Below are 13,957 nucleotides of genomic sequence, written 5' to 3' on the forward strand. Positions count from 1 at the left end.
TTTTAAGCCACAAAGTTTTGGGGGTGATTTGTTATGCTGTAATACTAACCAGTTATATAGAAAAAAAGGAGAATCACTTCGGAAAGAGTTTCCAGCAGACCCAGAAACCAAACAGATATAGTTGTTGTTTAGTTACTAAGTCATGTCCGGCTCTTTTGCCACCTCATAGACTGTAGCCCACCAGGCTCCTGTGTCCATGGAATTTCCCAGGCAAGAATACTGGAATGGGTTGCCATTTCCTTCTCCAGGGGATCTTCCTGACCCAGGGATCAAATTCATTTCTCCTGCATTGGCAGGCAGATTCTTTATCACTGAGCCACCTGGGAAGCCCAACAGATTTAGTAGTTACAAGCTTTTCATGGATCAGAGGGGCAGAAAAATGTACAAGCAGCAGCTGCCTGGGTACCTGAATTGTCGCCTGGCTGGTAATGAGACCAAGTAAGTTACTTGATCTCTGTCACCGAGGGGATGGTTCAGACTATAACAATGTTGAAGGTTTCTTTCAGTTTTCATGATTATGTGGTTCTCACCTCTGTACTTCTATCTGTTAAGAATCATAATGTCTCTTCTTGAGGTATCTTGGCAGGGAAGTCACAGTGACCTTCTCTGTTAGTGGTATTGTCAAAAGGATCTCATAATTTCAACAAGAAATTCATGTTACAGAGCAGCAATGGGAATATATCTAAAGTCACTCACTTGCCCTTTTAGTCCTCCAACTTTCCTCTTTGTCTCTTTTCATTCATCCATTTATCCATCCATTCATTCATTCAGCAATTATCTGTTGAGCACCTGCTCATGTCAAGCACTTTTCTAGGCAGTGAAGAAAGAGCTGAGAGTAAGTCCTGCTCTTACAGAGCTTACGTTTGAATTGTGGAAGCACAGTAAACAACTTGGTAAAGAAAGAAACTAGATAAGTTTAGCTTCTGCAAAGGCAATAGAACCTATGGTGGGTGTTACACTGGCAAGCAGTCGGGGAAGGGTTCTCTGATGAGGTGACTTTGAATTGAAACCTGAATAAAATGCAGAGTTAATACAAGAGTGTTCCAGGCAGAGGCCACAGCCTGAGCAAAGGCCCTGAGGCTAGAACAACGTGGGTGTGTCTTGGGGAACAAGAAAGGTTACTGTGTCTGGATAAAATGAACAAAGGAGGGCTTTGTATGGGAGGAGGTTGGAGGAATGGGCAGGGCCCAGATTTAGCCAGGTCTCTCAAGGCAGTAAAAAGTTTCAGCTTTATTCTAAGTGCAAATTGGAGAGTTTTTAGGAATGGAATGATATGATCTGATTTATGTTTTTAAAGATCATCTGTGTCATTCATCCATGGGACAGTTTTTAAGAGAGGGTTTCAGCCCACATTGACCATACTGGCTACCGGGCATGAGATCAGGCTGCAGAGGGAGGTAGCAGCGTGGGCCTGGAGGAGGGGGCAACGGCTAAGCAACAACTGAAGAAGGCATGGGAGCGGGGAAGGTGACAAGAAAGCATGGAGCTTAAGGACCTGCAAACGCTGAGTATGAATGGGGCGCAAGATGCAAGGGAGGGAAAAATCAGCCAGGAGGCAAGATCGGGCCGCGTAACAAAAAAGCCTGTAGACCAAGAGAGCCTGGACATAGTCCTGAAGGCGATGGGTTTCTGATGATACATCAGATTTCTGCCTTAGCTGCTGTGTGGATGATGATTAAAGTGGGCAAGGCTGGATTCAAAAGACCAGCTGGGATTGTGGCAGTCATCAAGGAAGAGACGATGGTGACAGAGCGGAGCAGGCGCAGTGGGAGTGGAGAAATGCACTTGGGGTTGAGAGTGGCCCCAAGCGATAGAGCTTGGGGGTTAACTGTGTGTGGCGGGGGTGGAAAATGTGGAGTCCAGAGAGATGCAGGGGAATTTCTCTGACCTACTCACCGTCAAGCAGAGATGACAAAGGGGTCCCGGAGAGTAATGTGAAGCAGTGTCTTCTGGTCCTTCTGTCTTAGGTCAGTGCTCCCAAGCTTCAGCTGGTGTTACTGAACGCTGAGCCAGGAGAGGGGATAAGAAAGTGGGGGCTCTGCTGAAGGAGATACAGTGAGCAAGATTTTCCAGTTCAGTTTACTCCACCCTAGTATTTTCCAGCTACTAAATCCAATTCTTTTCCAAGAATCTCCGTTAGAGTTCGCATCTAACAGCAAAAGGTCACACTCCCATTGTCCTCAAAAATTTCAGTCCTGCCATTGTTGAGCACCCATGGGCGCCGAGGTCTGGAGCTTCAGGAGGAGCCCAGGGCACGGTAGGAAAGCTCTCACGGAAATCACTCGGCTTTGCTTGTCATCTGCCCACCATCTCCCTCTCGGCCTCCCTCTCGTGTCCTCTCCCCACCACCCCCCACCCCCAGCATCTAGTCACTCTTCTTAATAGTTTTTGAAAAGTTAACAGAGTGAAAAAAACAAGGTTTAGGCACACATTCTAAAGAAAGCATATAAATATACATCTTGCAGCTTCAGCAACTTGGGTTTGTCTCAATTTTCTTCAAGTCAGGGAAACGGTAAACACAAAAGCAAAACAGAGAGGCATTTCTCAGGGAGCCCTCAGCCCTGTTTTGGGAATATGTCTCTCATTCAGGAGTCCAGCACCAGGGATTGGAGCCATGACTATTAATTCCTTGTAACATTAGTAGGCGTGTAGGAGGGAAGCCCTTTGGTGCCTATTGCTCATGGTCTTCCTCGGCTCTCACCCTCCTTTTTTTGCTTTTGTTTTTAATGCATGGCCTGCATAACTAGCAGCTACTTAAGGCAAGATTGTTTTTAGACTTTCTGTAACTTATAACCCTGGAGAAGGCAATGGTACCCCACTCCAGTACTCTTGCCTGGAAAATCACATGGATGGAGGAGATTGCTGGGCTACAGTCCATGGGGTCACACAGAGTCAGACACGACTGAAGTGACTTAGCAGCAGCAGCAGCAGCAGCAGCAGCAGCAGCAGCAATTATAACCCCGTCTTCCCTGATGGCTCAGTGATAAAAAGAATCTGCCCTGCCAATGTAGGAAACCCGGGTTCCATCCTTGGGTCAGGAAGATCCCCTGGAGAAGGAAATGGCAACCCAATCTAGTATTCTTGTGTAGGAAATCCCGTGACAGAGGAGCCTGGCAGGCTATAGTCCATGGGGTCACAAAAGAGTCAGACTCAACTTAGGGACTAAACAACAACAATAACATTAACATATAGCCCTTTGGGTAGGGTTATATAAACAGATAGACCTTGTTTTAAACTCCAGCTCTACCACCACCCAGCAGCTGTGTGATATCTTGGGCAATGTTACTTCACCTTTCTGAACCTCAGTTTCCTCATCTGTAAAATGGAGATAATCTCGGTAATCATGCCTGTCTTGTATGGCATGATTTAATGGTCAAGAGTTACAGACTTTGGAACCAGACTATCTGGATCCCCTCCTTAACTCTGCCACTCACTATGTGGCCTTGGGAAGGTCACTTCATCTCTCTGAACCTCTGTTTCCTGCTCTGTAAAACACAGATAATGATGATGCCTACCTCACTGAGTTGTTATGAGGAGTATAAAGCATTTATAATTCACTTGTGTGGTAGGGCCCTACCAAGAAATAAACCCTTATGGAAGCACTGTACACACATAGCAAGTGCAATTTCAGTATTTGCTAAATAAATAAAAAGGACGTTTGAGAAGATTAAGTAAGAAAATGTGTACGAAGACAAGTGGCTAGAGTGGAGTCAGTGATTAAAATTTGTACCGCCAATCCTGCACTCCTGCCCCCACCTCCAGCCTGCCCCAGGCCTGGGCACATGGTACGTGCAGGGTGTGTACTTATTGGTGACAGTCCAATCAACTCTAAGAAATAAGTGTTACTCTCTGGCCCTCAAGGTTTATATTCTTTCTCTGCAAGGGGAAGCTGGGGCTGAACTTGAGAGCCTTGTGAAGGGAGATGTAATTTTCCTTATTTACTAACATTTACTTGGACTGGTGTCTGGGACACCCAAAATATGCTATGAATCAGTCAGAGGATAACAAGATCTGCAGTCCTGTACAGATTACTCACTAATTTGACATTTGGGGATTTTTGCAAAATGTTAGGGAACATTTGACAAGCTGCAAATTGCTCTCTCTATAAAATGCGTTTGAATCTGAGGATGGGCAGCCCTCTCCACTGATGTGGTTCCATTTGTTCCTAGCACCAGCTGTTGCATCCTGACAAGGTGGCTCCTTTTTATTTTCTCCCCCTGAAGTAGAAAGTGGTGGAAGTTTGCCCTGAAAACACAATAACTAAAATTCATTGAGCACCTACTATGGGTCGGGTGGCTTGACATTATTTGTTTCATGTCATCTTCACAATCATCCTCTAAGGTATGTATCATTAGCCTCTCTATTTTTCAGCAAGGAGACTGGCGTTCAGAGAGGTTAAGCACCTTGTTTAAGGCCACACAGTTCTGAATTTCCTAAGCTAGAATTTGAACCAGTGTCTACTTAACCCAACATCTGGATTCCAATCCAGCAGGCCGTCTTCCTCCACCAGAGCATCATCACATTCTGACTTGGGTCTCCCACAACTGGAGGGGCAGAGGAGAGGAAAATTTCTTGGTAAGTCCCTAAACAACGGGGCAGCATCAGTGGCCATGAAAGCTTGTTCTACACGGTTTTACAGTGGTACCTCAATTACTTAGTGATGTAGGGCTTTGAAGAGTTTTCTTTTATTATGACATTGTTCTCAAAGTCAAACAAGAAAGGTGGAGTTACTGGACTGAGCACTGTGCTCCCAGTCTCCCATCCCCTTGGTGTGGTTATTATCCTCACATAATTTTTGGCACTCTACCATCCTAATGACATGCACCATTCCTTGTCAGACAGATTTTCTCCCTGCTTCCTACCAACTCCATGGGAACAAAAGGGGCATGTATGCAGGCTCTGGGTCTGATGAATATAGGATGCCCAGGGAATGGGAATAGGGCCCTTAGGGAAAGCATGGTTCCTGGGGAGGTCTTTCATAGGTGAACTCAGTTGTATGGAGGTGCTATTCCAAGAAGAGGGCCCCCAGAGAGATACTACACACTTCAAAAGAGCGAACAAATGCCTCCTGATCTTAAAGGCAGCTCTAAAGTTACCTTCTCCAGTTACTGCTTTAAATGAGACAAGAAATAAATTTAATAGGGGGCAAGGAACTCTCCCCTGGTGGATCAGTGGTGAAGAATCTGCCTGCAATGCAGGAGACCTGGGTTCTATCCCTGGGTCGGAAAGATTCTCTAGAGAAGAAAACAGCAACTCACTTTAGTATTCTTGCTGGAAAATCCATGGACAGAGGAATGGTGGGCTACAGGTCATGGGGTCACGAACAGTCAGACACAACCTAGAAACTAAACCACCACCACAGACTCCTAGGATTTGTCATACATTTCCTGAAACCTGTTCTTCTCTATCTTTGTAGGTATTTGGGGCCTCCCCAAAGGAACAGTAAGTTTCTCAAGTACGCTCGATCTTGACTCCCAGCTGCTTGGTCGTGTTGTGGATTTGGTAAGTGCTTAATAGGTGCTCATGGAAATGAAAATCCATTCCCGTGAATCTTAATCCTTTCATACTCACCACTTCAAGTATTGAGAGTGAGTGAACAATTTCTTTCTCTAGTTAGGAATATTTTGTTGTAATTTTAATATTATTAATTGGGGGAAAAGCACAATGACCAAATGCTTTTAATTTTTATTTTATTCATTTCCGTAACATCTATAAACTGTAAAACTGTAAAGAGTAGTAGTCTGAGGCCTATTCTTTAACCTACTTACTGGCAGTGTTTGGTGCCTGCAGAAATGCAGGCAAGGACTCTGGGACCTAGCAGGTGGGAGTTGGGTGGGCAAGGTTCTGGCTTTGAATCAGTGGGCCAAGGATTTGGCTTCTTTTGGCTTCTCTTTCTCCACTTTCTTTTCTATATAGTTGAAAGCCACAGCCATGATAGCAACTGCAACTCAATTAAGAGCGCTAATTCCAAATACAAACTGGTAGATGGATAGGCTTATTCCTCTGGGACTTAATTACCCTAGAACTGGTCCAAGCAACATTAGCTTCACTCAAAGTATCATTACACACTGTCCAAATGGTCTCCTAAATGTCATCCTTGGAAGCAAGGGGACAGCATGGGCTAGTGAGTCAAACACCTGTTTATCTGGAGGCCCTGGTACAGAGTTTGGCTCTGTTTCTAAAGACTGATCAAGCCAGTTCAGCTCTCAGGAGTGCTCTAAACTCATCTGTAAAATGGGGAGATGGAAGAAGATGACCTCTGAAGTCCCTTCCAGGTTTGTACTCTACAAATCCTCATTAATGCCTCTGAAGCACCCAAACCATCTTAATAGGTACTGGGTGTCACCCAGCTTCTCCTCGTGTCTGCACAGACCAGCTCCCAAAGGATCATGCTGAAAACATTGCTCTGGGTCTCTCTGGAGGGGAGCCTTTCAATTTTCATGTCCTATTATTAACCTCTTCCCAAGCTCTGTTTTCCAAGTTTAGGCCGGCTCATCAGAGTTGAACATGGACTGTTTGGATTTGTGCCCAAGCTGTTCTCCGAGCCTGATAGCACATTCATTACTCCCTACCCATGGTTTCTGCTAAATGACCTCGTTAGTGCTATAATTACATGTTGCTCTTTAGAAAGCTGGGGGTGGGGTGGGAGATGAGTTAACAAAGGCCAAGTACTGAGATGGAGTTGTTGTAAACATACTGAATGACGCCTACCTTCCCCAGGCTTGATTATCCATGGGGAGTTGGAAGGGAAGTTTTATGGTCTTTTTCCTCTCCTTTCTTTTTCATTTCCCATTAAGGGATGATGATAACATATACAAATGTGTTGGTGGTAGTTGGTAAATACATGAATTTGAAAGCTGGGTGGTGATATTTTTACAACTTAATGTATATGGAACAATACATTTCCTGGAAGTAAAGAAATGAAAGCAAATATCATCTGAGCACTTATATAGGTTTTTGTTCATCTTCACAACAAATTTATGAGCTAGTTATTATCCTTGATTTACTAATGAAGAAGCAGATTAAGAGAGGTGTATTTTCCAAGGACAAAAACAAGTATATGGCTGAGTTAGGAGTTGAACTCAGATGTGCCTGACTCCAAATCTCAATATCCCATGCTACCTCTCAGTTCATTCATTCACTCACTCACTCATTCAGTCATTTGTTCAACAAATATACTCTGACCTCTATCTGACAACAAAATCTAATCACATAATCTCAGAGTTTCTATTTACTCTATTTAATTTAATTTTACAGATTCCTCAGATGACCCTAAACTCAGTGGGGTCTTCTTTTGTAATAATTTTCTCAGTCCTCTCAGGTTTCCACCTTGGGGGTCAGATCTCAAATCTGAGATTCAGAACCCTAGGGGGGTGTGTGTGTGTGTGTGTGTGTGTGTGTGTGTGTGTGTGGGTGTGTGTGTATGCTCAATCTCTCAGTCGTGTCTGACTCTTTGCGTCCCCACAGGCTGTAACCTGCCAGGTTTTTCTGTCCGTGGAATTCTCCAGACAAGAATACTAGGGTGGGTTGCCATTTCCTACTCTGGGGGATTTTGCTGATCCAGGGATCAAAACTGCATTTCCTATATTGGCAAGTGAATTCTTCACTGCTGAGCCACCAAGGAAGCCCCTAGGACCCTGGGACGTATGTTTAAAGACCATCCTGTGCAAACGTCTGTTTTTTTAGTTAAGGAAACTGAGGTTCAGTGGTTTTTTGAAGTGGTAAGCTTTTCATTCCAGTACATTCTAGGGATGTCAAGCGTATATTTGAATTTACTTGGGGTGCTGAGAAGTGATGATTCTGTGCTGTAACACAGCGGTCCCCAACCTTTCTGGCACCAGAAACTGGTTTCTAGGAAGACAGTTTTTCTGTGCATGGGGGTGGGCAATTATTTCTGTTTTGCCCGCTGCTAACTTCCTGCTGTGTGGCCCGGTTCCTAACAGGCCATGGACCCACAGTGGTCCATGGCCCAGGGGTTGGGGACCTCTGCTGTAACAAACACGAAAAATTTCCTCTGCTTTCTGGGACAGTTCACAGTGCTTGTGCCTGACAAGAGGTACTTGTTTCTCTACTGCACACATCAGTTGATTCACAGTGAACTTTTTCAGAAGCTTGTTAACTACAAAACTTTGTCGTCACACTTTTGTGACAGAGAATCCATTTTCCAGACTAGATCTCAGAAGCATTCAGAGTCTTCTTTGAGATTTCTTTTTGGGTGGTGTTAAGGTGAACCAGGAGACTCAAATACCTTTACTTGTCCCTACAGAATTCTTTCTGCCAATTTTTTTTTTTAAGTGGAAAACACAATATGTTGAATGATGAGAGAGATGTCTACATTTAGGGCAGAATAAATGATGTGATAGTAATAGTAACGGGATGCAAATTTAACCAAGTGATGGACTTTATTAAAACAGGGAGTCTTACCCATCTGATTACTAATTAGTATTTCACCGTAGAACTTGAAATTTGGCAAACCATGCATTTAAAAATGTGAGCATCGTTTGTTTGACAGACTGTCAAGACACTCATGCAGGCTTAATGTATTAGTTTATTCTATAGTAATCAAGTTGTTATTTTAACTACAAGAAAACTGGAAAAATAAGCCTTTCACAGTCAAATTAGTCACAGGAAAGAAACTAAAAGAACCCCCCAACTTTGAGCAACAGTAGGGACTCTATAGTAGGGAGTTGGGGTATGAAACAGCAGGAAACCATTATTGCATGCAATCCTAGTTTTAATGATTCTACTAGAACATTATAAACCTATAATATATATGCCTCAGCATAAATGACAGATCTCATAGTAAAAGCCAACTCTTTATTCCACACTGATCAATTTGGGAAAACTGGTCCCTTCTTCCAGAAAAAAATCATTAAGCTGCAGGTTTCACCTCAGAATAACTTTTGGAAGAATTCTTCAAACCTCTTAAAGTAATTTACTTATATTCCTCTTCTATTTTTAATACCCAAAAATATACACAGGAGATGCAAATACACCTTTAGAAGTTTTGAATGAGTGGACAAAGCAGTGTTAAAAATTCAACAACACTAATTACTAGCTGAGCAGTATAAAAACCTCTGAATAAATGTCAGCTGAGGAGATAAGCTCTTATCTTAATCTAATGACTCCACAGACTTAATTTGTCAGGCCAGCCTAGTTGATGAAAAACAGGTTTCTATTCTCCAGTGTTAGCAGGAACATCTTTCCAAATCTTTGAAGTTGGATAGTAATTCCATCAGTGTCATCCTGTAAAAATCTTCTGACCAAGCCAATTTAATTCCTATTGTCCTGTTACACTAATTAAAGTTGTTCCACCCCTTTTGGACAAATATCTGAGTGAAGCCAATATACTTTTAGATTTTTGTACATTTTGAACTAATCACCCTCAACTCCCAATGTCTTGTGCTTTCTTCATAGGGCTAGAACATCAGAGACCATCTGTCTTCGTATAGGGAGGCTGAGATTTCCAGAGAAGTGCATTAATTTGAGGAATCCATTTACTGAGAGGCCATGTAGCAGCATAGCTAAGCGTGGAGATTCTGAGGCAGAAAAGCCTGGGGAATTTTTGCTGTGTCACTTACAAGCTGTGTGACCTTGGGTAAATGTCTTCCTTCCCTAGTCTCAGTTTAATCATCTGTAAAATGGACAATAATTATGGATATCAAGAAAGTTAGATAAAAGAACACACACCAAGTACTTAGAGTGCTTGACCCTTATACTTAATAAAGGTCAGCCTTCATTCATTCACTGATTCATTCATTTCCTTATTCATTCAATGAACAAATATTGAATCTTTTTAAAAAATAATTTTATTGAATTTTCTTTTTTTTCCAGATTATTATTATTGTTTTTTTTGATGTGGACCATTTTTAAGGTCTTTACTGAATTTGCTACAATATTGTTTCTGCTTTATGTTTTGGTTTTTTGGCCACAAGGCATGTGGTATCTTAGCTCCCCAATCAGGGATTAAACCCATACCTCCTACATTGGAAAGTAAAGTCTTAACCACTAGTCTGCCAAGGAAGACCCTATGTTCAGTTCAGTTCAGTTGAATTCAGTCTCTCAGTCATGTCCGACTCTTTGCAACCCCATGAATCGCAGCACGCCAGGCCTCCCTGTCCATCACCAACTCCTGAGTTCACTCAGACTCACGTCCAATGAGTCAGTGATCCCATCCAGCCATCTCATCCTCTGTCGTCCCCTTCTCCTCCCACCCCCAATCCCTCCCAGCATCAGAGTCTTTTCCAATGAGTCAACTCTTCACATGAGGTGGCCAGAGTACTGGAGTTTCAGTTTTAACATCATTCCTTCCAAAGAAATCCCAGGGTTGATCTTCAGAATGGACTGGTTGGATCTCCTTGCAGTCCAAGGGACTCTCAAGAGTCTTCTCCAATACCACAGTTCAAAAGCATCAATTCTTCGGCGCTCAGCTTTCTTCACAGTCCAACTCTCACATCCATACATGACCACAGGAAAAACCATAGCCTTGACTAGATGGACCTTAGTCGGCAAAGTAATGTCTCTGCTTTTGAATATGCTATCTAGGTTGGTCATAACTTTTCTTCCAAGGAGTAAGTGTCTTTTAATTTCATGGCTGCAGTCACCATCTGCAGGGATTTTGGAGCCCAGAAAAATAAAGTCAGCCACTGTTTCCACTGTTTCCCCATCTATTTCCCATGAAGTGATGGGACCGGATGCCATGATCTTCGTTTTCTGAATGTTGAGCTTTAAGCCAACTTTTTCACTCTCCTCTTTCACTTTCATCAAAGAGGCTTTTTAGTTCCTCTTCACTTTCTGCCACAAGGGTGGTGTCATCTGTATATCTGAGGTTATTGATATTTCTCCCAGCAATCTTGATTCCAGCTTGTGCTTCTTCCAGCCCAGCATTTCTCATGATGTACTCTGCATAGAAGTTAAGTAAGCAGGGTGACAATATATAGCCTTGATGGGCTCCTTTTCCTATTTGGAACCAGTCTGTTGTTCCATGTCCAGTTCTAACTGTTGCTTCCTGACCTGCATGCAGGTTTCTCAAGAGGCAGGTCAGGTGGTCTGGTATTCCCGTCTCTCTCAGAATTTTCCACAGTTTATTGTGATCCACACAGTCAAAGGCTTTGGCATAGTCAATAAAGCAGAAATAGACCTTATGTATTGAATCTTAATAAGTCTCTAACACGTGCTGGTGCTATAGGAGATATGCAGAACCAGAAGGAAAGGTTCTTTGCTTTCATAGGATTTTGTGTGAACTTCTTGCTCAAGGAAGCTCAAGCCTGACAAAATCAGCTGATCTTGCCACACCTGGGAAGGAAATGTCACAGAATTACCATGGCTTTCCATTCCAACTTGGTTGTGATTGCTGGCCTTCCAGTACAAGGGAAGTCAATGGATGGGAAGTCCATTGCCATCTCAGGGGTCTGTTATGCTGATGACATAAGACTGTGTATGGTGGAGAGACAAATATTGGTTGCCTCCCAGTGCCTTGTGTTTTACCCTTGTGACCCAGAATCACACGCATGGTGCAGACGTGTCTAGGGAGCCCTCTTCTATCTTGTTTCATCCTGATCTCATCAGTCAATGTAATATCCTTCCCCGTAGCCCATATGTCCTCTGCTCACTCCCTCTCACTTGCTTATACTCTGCCATAGTGGTTTTCCATTCTATTCAATATCATTGGAGATATCTGTTGATATTTATTTCTTTGATTTCCTCACCTTAATTGTGATGGCATGATTTCTCTCAAATCCCTTGAAATTTGTGTGTATACTCAAAAGTATATATTGTAAGTCTGTTATACCCTAGGGACCCCACCGAGTATTGCAGACATCAAAACATGCAGGATGCAGCCTCTACCCTTTGAAAACTTTACAGGGGTGTGGCAAAGGCTCCAGGAGTCCAGTGGAAGCACAAGGGTGGGGGTGGGGAGCATGCAACTTAGACTGGAAACTCACTTATGGGATGTTTTCCAGAGGAGATGACTCTTGGCCTTGGCTCTGAAAACTAAGCAGCAGTCAGTTGGGTTAGGGTATAGGAAAAGGACATGTCTGGTTGAAGAATCAGCATGTTGGAGATAGAAGAAAGCAGTTCCCTAGGTGTGTGAAGAGCCTGAGAGAAAGCAGTAGGAGATGAAACGGAAGTGAAGGATCATACAGGTCTTCTGAGCTGAGGGGTTAGAATCTCACCCTGAAAGTGACAGGGCCCATTGATAAGTTTGGGTCCAGGAGTCGGCTCTGTGTCAGTGTGCCCCCAGTTCTCCCCCACACTTTCACGGTCTCTTGATGACGTGATCTTGCATCCCCACTCCCTCCCAGCTCTCAGCTGCCGCTTCACTGAGCCCCCTGGCACCCTGCCCTCAGCGCCCCTTTTCACTGATGACTCGCCCCTTGACTTCCTCTGCTCTAACAATTTTCACTCTGCTCCACCGGGACAGCCCTTTTTTTCTGTTACACCCAGAACTGCTCCTCCTTCGAAGCCTGTGGCAGTGACACCCCTGTTTCTAGTCACTCTCTCTCTTCCTTCCACCTGCAGAGCCTTAGTGAAATATCCATGACTTGACCCTTCCTACCCTCCCAGTCCTGAATTCTTTCTAAGTTTCACTCCCTCCCCACACACCTACACAGAATACCAAGGGAATTTCTCTCAACAACTTTGTGAATCCCCTTCCACTCCCAATCTTCAGTTTCATCCATTCCCTTCACTGGTGGCAGAAAATGGAACAACCTTGGCTAGTAATTCCACTTAGCCCTTATGGTGTCTGGTTTTAAGCTGAGCGCTCAACACTGGCCTTTCTTCAACTCTGCTAGACGTACTGTTACCTTCCTTTCTGGCACACTGTTTCGGGCTATGACTTTTTGTAGGAGACAGGTGCCCTGTCTTCTAGATTATTATATTTTCCAGCATTTTCCCCCTCCTGCACCATAATATTAACACAGATGTTTGGAAAAGAGGGTACACCAAATACTATATCCAGGTGAGTCAATCTATTGATCATTGGCCAATCAGATTTTTTTTCTGGACAATTTGTTCCTGTATCATTGAAATAGGCTGCACTGTATGTGAGCTATAGCCAGTGGATTTCTGTTACTTCTGACCCAAAGCTTTGACAAGATCACCACAGCCCTCAAGTCTCAACACTGCTCATCTTCCCCTTACTGTCTTTATCATTTTAGTAAGAAAATAGAGGCTCTTTCACCAGAAATTCCTCAGTTTTTCTCTGACAGGTTTTAACTATGTCATGTACTAGTTCTGCCTTGTCTCAGAGAGACACCTACGTGGTTTATTTTTAAAAAGACAATTATCTACATTTGTTAAGCTATTTCTGCTACTTATTTTATGTCTCCTATTTATTATCTTTTATCTTTTTTTGTTTTCCTTCTTTTTTGTGTGGGCTGATTGAGTTTTTTTTTATATTCCATTTTTTCCTGTTGGTTTGGAACTTATGCTTACTGTTTCTATTCTTTTCATGAATTTTTCTAGACTTTTAACATGTATATTCAAACTTACATCTTCTCATCAAAGCTTAATCAGTGTCTCCATCACTCTCCTAGAAGCTCTAACTTTCATACTCTCATCTGAGTAAACTTTCATTGATCTTACACTAAAATGATCTAGTATTGGAGTTATATACACAGGAATTATTTTTATAAACACAGGAATTATTTGTGTTATTATTTATAATCAATTCTTTTTTAGATTTACTAACTCATTGTACCAATTTTTTTCCCCACACATTTCCTTTTCCCTCCAAGGTTAATTTATGTCCCTTACTGAGTACATCTTTGAGTAGCTTTTTAAAGGATAGAGCTTGTGGTCAATAGTTTTCTGAATCCCAGTTGTCGAGCAGCAGTTTGTATAGAGTTCTGGATCCGTAGCATGTTTCCCTTATGCTTTGAAGATTATTCCATAGGCCTGATAGTCATTGCTATTAATGAGAAGTCCTTTGTCAGTTTTCTCATTACCTTAT

This window comes from Capra hircus, chromosome 3 (assembly GCF_001704415.2).
Source record: "Capra hircus breed San Clemente chromosome 3, ASM170441v1, whole genome shotgun sequence".
In the NCBI taxonomy this organism is placed as follows: domain Eukaryota; kingdom Metazoa; phylum Chordata; class Mammalia; order Artiodactyla; family Bovidae; genus Capra; species Capra hircus.